Here is a 5583-nt window from a genome sequence, read left to right as displayed (position 1 = left end):
TTTAACAAGGTAGTCATGAGGAGGAATGAAGCGGCAGTAAATGTGTAAATATATGTAAATATGTTTATGTATTATTCAATCTACAGTATTTATTCTCTTTATCTCTAATCTCTTTTGCTCTTTTTGTCTTAATTTTCAATGATATACTCTTGGTCTCACTTTTTACTTATGTTCTGCAATGGAGCAACTGTAACGAAAAGCAATTTCCTCCTCTGGGATTAATAAAGGATTCTTATTCCAATTTCATGGGGAATTCTATTTGCCGTTTAGATAACAGAAAAGATGGATCAAATATTTTGACTGCAGAAATTTGTGCTAGTTTAATAAAAAAATTATTTAAACTATTTCATAAGGCTCAACAGTAATGTCTGATACTTCAGCAACACTGGCAATAAAGAATGGGGGCATAATTTAGCAGTATTTTTTGTTTCACATTTACATATAAGGTAAGGGTAAAATGTTACTAAAAAAATATGTCCCCTGAAAAAAGTTTTTTGTAACTACTGTTGCTGTGGTCATGAAATACTGCTTGGTAGGCCTTTATCAATGACCCTAAGCCAAGGTATTTGTAGATTTGTATGTGGGGTATACACTGGGAGAGCACATTCACATGAGATTGACAGGAAATTTCAGTCACCAAATTTTAATCAAGACAAATTATTTCACAACTTTTTCCACCTTTAATGTGACCTTTAAGCTCTACAAGGCAACTGAAAGACAAACTGAAACGTTTCAGAAAAAGATATAAAATAAAAAAACTTCAAATGACCTGGTTGCATAAATATGTTCACACTCAAACTAATACTTCGTTGCAGCACCTTTGGCTTTTATTACAGCAGTCAGTCTTTTTGGGTAGGAGTCTGTCAGTGTGGCACATCTTTAGGTAGAAATATTTGTCCACTCTTCTTTGCAAAACTGCTCCAAAACCTTTCAGATTGCGAGGACATGTCCTATACACAGCCCTTTTCAGATCACCCCAGAGATGCTCGATGGGATTCAGGTCTGGACTCTGGCTGGGCCATTCCAAAACTTTAATCTTATCCCGGGGAAGCCAGTCTTTTGTAATGTGGATGTGCGCTTTGGGTCATTGTCCTGCTTTGACATGAAATTCCTCTTCATCATCAGGTTTCTAACAGAGGCCCGAAGGTTTTGTGCCAACACTGACTGGTATTTGGAACTGTTCATAATTCCCTCCACTCAACATCCCCAAAGCATGATGTTGCCACCACCATGCTTCAATGTACTGTAAGTGTGGTGTTATTTTGGTGATGCGCTGTGTTGTCTTTACACCAAACATAACTTTGGCAATTATGTCCAAAAAGTTCAACCTTGGTTTCATCAGACCATAACACATTTTCTCACAGTTGTTTGGGAGATCGCACATGTCTTCTTGCGAAATCCAGCTGGGCTGGGATGTTTTTCTGTTAGATAAGGTTTCCATCTTGCCACCGTACCCCATAGCCCAGACATATCAAGAATACAGAAGATTGTTGTCGCAAGCACTATAGAGAAAGTACTTGCCATATATTTCTGCAACTCCTTCAGAGTAGCTGTCAGCCTCTTGATAGCCTCTCTGACTAGTTTTCTTCTCATCTTATCATCAATTTTGGACTGACGTCCTGTTCGTGGTAATGTCATTGTTGTGCCATACTTTCTCCACTTGATAGTCTTCAATGGTATATTCAATTCTTTAGAAATTCTTTTGTAGCCTTCCCGATTGATGTCGTTGATAAAAAGATCCCTCTGACACTTTGGAAGCTCTCTGTGGACCATGGTTTGCGCTGGAAGACGTGGATACAAATATGTCAGGAAAAAAATAGTAGAACAGCTCAACTTTATTTAGGGTTGATCAAAAGAACCTTCATTGGTGACAGGTGAGTGCTGACACAAGTTAAACATGAGTTTGAATGTTACTGGTCCAATCTGAACACAGCCACATCCTCAGTTATGACAGGGTGTGCACACTTATACAACCACATAATCTCAGTTGTTTATTTTTACTTCATCTACCTGAAAGAGTTTGGTTTGTTTTTCAATTGCCTTGTACAGCTTAAACATCATATTGAAGGTGGAAAAAGTTGTGAAATTATTTGTCTTAATTTAGTTTTTTTAAATCATGAAAACCTAGCATTTGAACAGGGGTGTGTAGACCTTTTTATATCAACTGTATGACCTTTTACAGTGACAGTACAAACCACTACGCAATCTTGTCAAAGTCCAACATGGAAATACAATCAAACTGAAGCTGACTGCACTAAAAAACCAGTCAAGCCAAATCATTAAAAGTGAATTGACACTCCAACACATTTTATTCTATGTAGAAATCCTTTTGTGTGAAGTCAGATTATAATCCACAACTGTTGAGAGTAATATAGAAAATAGATCTTATCTGATCATAGAAAAACATACCGTGTGTGGAGGCTTTACTTAACATCAACAAAATTGAGTCAACAGTGCAGTTTCACAGACATGAAAATCAAAATGTAATTTAATCTGTTTTGCAGTTTAATCCTTCTTTTACAGACAAGAGATGTCACGTACAAATGTAGCGCCCCCATTGGCCATGGGGTGTATTGAGTTCAAGTAATAATGAAATGACTGACCCAGACAACAGCTGTTAAATTTAAAGGAAGCTCTTTACTGAAATTATATTGTGGTTTTGATTAAATTTAGAAGAAAACTCCCTTATGAAACGAAATAAAATAAAATATTAAATGAAATGAGAAAATACAATGAAATGCCAAGAATTTGACACAAGGCTTTAAAACCTTAAAGAGTGAACACAGTATGTTTTTACCTCAATCCACTGATTCACCAATGGATGATCTTACCAAACCATGAATTGTAAACCTGACATACTTCCTAAATTATATAATCCACTCAAAGATTTCCCCAAATACTCAACACTGGTCCCCTATCTCTCTCCCATAGTATTTATTACCCTTAAAACCAAAAATGATCATAAGATATGGACCCCTCCAAAATGGAGGTTTACTCAAATGATGCTATTAACTTTTAATAAATTATATTTGCAAATATATCAGTTGAACTTAACCCATAAAATGTATCATGGCATTGAAATGGACTTGAAAAGATAACATTACACCTTTAACACACACTGTGGGCCCACACGCACACATACTACACACACCCCACCCACAATGCAGGCCTGTGCGTCGCTCCGTGCGGCGATGACGCGGTCCTCAGTAGAATCCAACAATTACAGTACAACTCACAGTTTCTAGTAGACACTGTAGAATCAACTCCGACCTACAGTACTTATGCCAAACGTGTCTAACGGCCAACGTAAAGGGAAACAGTCTGTCCGCGACAACCTCCTCCAAGCTGACGTCTTGTAGATGCGAGGGTCGCCCAGCCAGTCCACCTCTCGCTCCGCTGATCCAGGCTGACACACGGGACCCAGTGTTTACTCCTCTCGCTGTTAATGTTGTCCACAAAACAATGAGCTACTTGCCCACCGAAAGATTAATTGTTGTCTCAATGTTACTTTTGCAGGGACAACATAAACCATGCTGCCCTGAGTACTAGTCCGTCCAATCTATTTTAGCACAATCCGTCTCTCCTTCCCGCTTTTTTCTCTTTCACCTTTTTCTGCCATCTCCTCCGCCCCCCAGCCAATGCCCACAGGTGGCACAGAACGGAACACCTTCACCACCAATCCCCAGTATTCACTCATACCACATTCACACCACATAAAACCACCCGCCGTAATCTCTGTTTAAATCTATCTTTTCAATATTAAAATTAATACCTTAGAAATGTTAGATCTGAAATTTCAAGAGCCGCGTCACTGCTAGACAAAGGTGCCAACGGGTGTGCTGCAATTGATTTACAAACGTAGTTGATAGCTCTGGGGGGCGGCAGAGCAGCGCATTCAGGTTTGTGTATTGTGTCTGCAGCGACGTGCAGTGAGATTCACCGCGGTGAGACACCGACGTTAAAGTCAGTTCTAGGAGTAAAACAGCGTCACATTTGCCAGTAAATTAGCAGCCTGACATTAAAAACTAGTTAAGATTGTTTAGGACACACAGCAGCAAATAGCTGCACCTCAGCTCTGACTGGACTACCGATCGATCGAAACAATATTTAATTAATAAACGAAGACGAACGTCGGAGCTTAAATATCTGCTTCGAACTTCAGATCAGGAAATAATCCGCTCTGTTCACACTGACTGCACTCATAATGAATTTAACCAGTTTTTAATGTCAGGTTTCTAGTGGATGGATTGCGCAACTACAGCTGCTGCAGTTTATCAAATACATTTATTTTTATTGTGTGCGCCTTATAATCCGGTGCACCTTATATATTACATTATAAAACAGATTGAGGGTGCGCCTTATAGTCCAGTGTGCCTTATAGTGCGGAAAATACCGTATATTTTTGAAAATGTGGAAAAGTTCCTGATTTACAGATGGCACATTGCAAAGTAGCCATCACTTTATACGGGTCTGATTGAATGGGTCAATGCTGAATCATGCTGTATTGAATTTTGAATGGTCGGTCAAACTAGAAAGGTGTGCTATAAAAAAATGATTTCCAGTTTATCTAGATTGCTCAATCAATTGTAGCTTCAAGAATACAACCTACTACATTTGCATCAAGCTACATCTTAAATATGATTTTGGGTAGTTTTTTGACAACTTCACAAAAATAGCTCTTTATAATTCATAACTATATTGTGAAGAAAAAATACTTTTACTATTAATTCTCTTCCTTTGCAAAACAGCTAGAAGAGGTCAAAACCAAACTGATCCTGTGATCCCTGGTGTCAATATTTGTACACAATTACTGAGGGACCCAAGGACTTACGTCAGATAATTTCTTGTGTGTCCTGACAGTTCACAGGGGCCAAGAGAATCATATTCAATTCGAAATGGGCTTAATTCCTCTGCTTGACTATTGCTGTTTATCTGATTGAAAATAAATCCTTTTATTATCTGGACCTTGTGTCAGTCAAGCATCAACACTTCCACAAGTTTCACTTTCAGTTCCTCCTGAAGGATTGGTTTCTATGTATTACCATTTATGTGTATTTGACGTTGGAGATGGAAACTAAAATAAAAGTAGAGAAGTGCATTGATACCAACGAGAGGGGCGACCTCTCTGCTGAACCTTGCACTGCATTGTGCATGTGTCTCCTTGTGCTGGTGGGAGTGAAACTAGAACCAAAGAGGACATTATTTCTCAACGTGCCACCTTTTCTCTCACAAACAGGTAGGCGAGTTGTGGATGTGCTATGCTCGAAGAGCTAGGTACAGTTTCTTTTGTAATGTGTAAAATGATATCTCTGCAATGCAATCGTCTCTATTACAAAGGTAAGAGATTGTCTTACCCTTTGGATGTGCTTCACAGAACACGACAAATGAGCTTAAGCCGCTGGCATTGGACTCACATGTCCACAAATGTCCACAGTTAAAGCAAGTGTGCTTTCAGAAAAGATTTAGCAACTTGACATTAAAACTTGCCATGAGAAAAAAATGAAGTTAGAGAAAAATTTAAATTCTTAAGCATGAATGCTGACAGAGATTAAAAATAAAACACAGAACATTTTCCACTACTTG

Source organism: Antennarius striatus, chromosome 1, assembly GCF_040054535.1.
Source record: "Antennarius striatus isolate MH-2024 chromosome 1, ASM4005453v1, whole genome shotgun sequence".
Taxonomy (NCBI): domain Eukaryota; kingdom Metazoa; phylum Chordata; class Actinopteri; order Lophiiformes; family Antennariidae; genus Antennarius; species Antennarius striatus.
This window is presented reverse-complemented; position numbering follows the sequence as displayed.